Below are 2500 nucleotides of genomic sequence, written 5' to 3'. Positions count from 1 at the left end.
GCAATCGGTAAATTTTGTCTGTCCACGTACAACATCGGCAGGTGAACGCAAAGCGCTCTTAGCTTCGACGCAGTCGGAGTTCGAACAAACCATCGGAGCTTTCTAGACACCAGCATCACGCGCTAGCCAGGCCACACCGATTTAGCGGTTTGATGCTCACCTTCCGGCACAGCGGCACAGTCGGCTCGCGATTTTACTCCTGCAAGCGATCGATACAGCTTTTAACCTGACCGACGAGCACGAATTATCAGGATTTTTGCTTGCACGCTACAAGCAATCCCGAACCACAGCTAAACTGCGTTCATTTCTGTTCCGATCAGAAGTTCTGATCGTATTCTGGTTTTAACCAGTTTGTTGTACTTCCGATATCAACGGAATTTGCGTACACCACTTCGAACGATCGTGTCGTTCTCACCATTTCGCTGATATTTGGCGGCTTCTTCGCTGTACCAACCAACCAGCAACGTCTGAATTAACAAATTGGACGCCCCACTACGAAATACAGACATAAATGCACTTCGCCGATCAATTTCCGCTTCCGAAGCTACATTGCAAGCGGGAGCAACAACCGGCTACTGAGCAATTTAAGCCTTAGCTAGAACCGAGCAGTGCAACTATATTCACGTCGCATACCTCGCTAGCCACTTCGCAGTCAGCCATCTCAATATAAGCGTCGATGCCAATGTTAACAGCCAGAAATTTGTCATAGCCAAAATGAAATTTTCATGGCCAAAATACATTAGCCGTCATTTTGGCTATGGCAAAATATTTAATTTCACTAGAGAAGCCCCATCCGGTGAAATTTTCATCTTCGCCTCGGTCAAATACTTAGCGTAGATTGATGCACCAGTCCACTGACGGGCCCTATCCGGTGAAATTTTCATCTTCGCCTCGGTCAAATACTTAGCGTAGATTGATGCACCAGTCCACTGACGGGCCCTATCCGGTGAAATTTTCATCTTCGCCTCGGTCAAATACTTAGCTTAGATTGATGCACCAGTCCACTGACGGGCCCTATCCGGTGAAATTTTCATCTTCGCCTCGGTCAAATACTTAGCGTAGATTGATGCACCAGTCCACTGCCGGGCCCTATCCGGTGAAATTTTCATCTTCGCCTCGGTCAAATACTTAGCGTAGATTGATGCACCAGTCCACTGACGGGCCCTATCCGGTGAAATTTTCATCTTCGCCTCGGTCAAATACTTAGCGTAGATTGATGCACCAGTCCACTGACGGGCCCTATCCGGTGAAATTTTCATCTTCGCCTCGGTCAAATACTTAGCTTAGATTGATACACCAGTCCACTGCCGGGCCCTATCCGGTGAAATTTTCATCTTCGCCTCGGTCAAATACTTAGCGTAGACTGATGCACCAGTCCACTGCCGGGCCCTATCCGGTGAAATTTTCATCTTCGCCTCGGTCAAATACTTAGCGTAGACTGATGCACCAGTCCACTGACGGGCCCTATCCGGTGAAATTTTCATCTTCGCCTCGGTCAAATACTTAGCGTAGATTGATGCACCAGTCCACTGACGGGCCCTATCCGGTGAAATTTTCATCTTCGCCTCGGTCAAATACTTAGCTTAGATTGATACACCAGTCCACTGCCGGGCCCTATCCGGTGAAATTTTCATCTTCGCCTCGGTCAAATACTTAGCGTAGACTGATGCACCAGTCCACTGCCGGGCCCTATCCGGTGAAATTTTCATCTTCGCCTCGGTCAAATACTTAGCGTAGATTGATGCACCAGTCCACTGACGGGCCCTATCCGGTGAAATTTTCATCTTCGCCTCGGTCAAATACTTAGCGTAGATTGATGCACCAGTCCACTGACGGGCCCTATCCGGTGAAATTTTCATCTTCGCCTCGGTCAAATACTTAGCTTAGATTGATACACCAGTCCACTGCCGGGCCCTATCCGGTGAAATTTTCATCTTCGCCTCGGTCAAATACTTAGCGTAGACTGATGCACCAGTCCACTGCCGGGCCCTATCCGGTGAAATTTTCATCTTCGCCTCGGTCAAATACTTAGCGTAGACTGATGCACCAGTCCACTGCCGGGCCCTATCCGGTGAAATTTTCATCTTCGCCTCGGTCAAATACTTAGCGTAGATTGATGCACCAGTCCACTGACGGGCCCTATCCGGTGAAATTTTCATCTTCGCCTCGGTCAAATACTTAGCTTAGATTGATACACCAGTCCACTGCCGGGCCCTATCCGGTGAAATTTTCATCTTCGCCTCGGTCAAATACTTAGCTTAGATTGATGCACCAGTCCACTGCCGGGCCCTATCCGGTGAAATTTTCATCTTCGCCTCGGTCAAATACTTAGCGTAGATTGATGCACCAGTCCACTGACGGGCCCTATCCGGTGAAATTTTCATCTTCGCCTCGGTCAAATACTTAGCGTAGATTGATGCACCAGTCCACTGACGGGCCCTATCCGGTGAAATTTTCATCTTCGCCTCGGTCAAATACTTAGCTTAGATTGATACACCAG

The sequence above is a fragment of the Paramacrobiotus metropolitanus genome, unplaced genomic scaffold, assembly GCF_019649055.1.
Source record: "Paramacrobiotus metropolitanus isolate TYO unplaced genomic scaffold, Prichtersi_v1.0 Parri_scaffold0000012, whole genome shotgun sequence".
NCBI classification, from domain to species: domain Eukaryota; kingdom Metazoa; phylum Tardigrada; class Eutardigrada; order Parachela; family Macrobiotidae; genus Paramacrobiotus; species Paramacrobiotus metropolitanus.
This window is presented reverse-complemented; position numbering follows the sequence as displayed.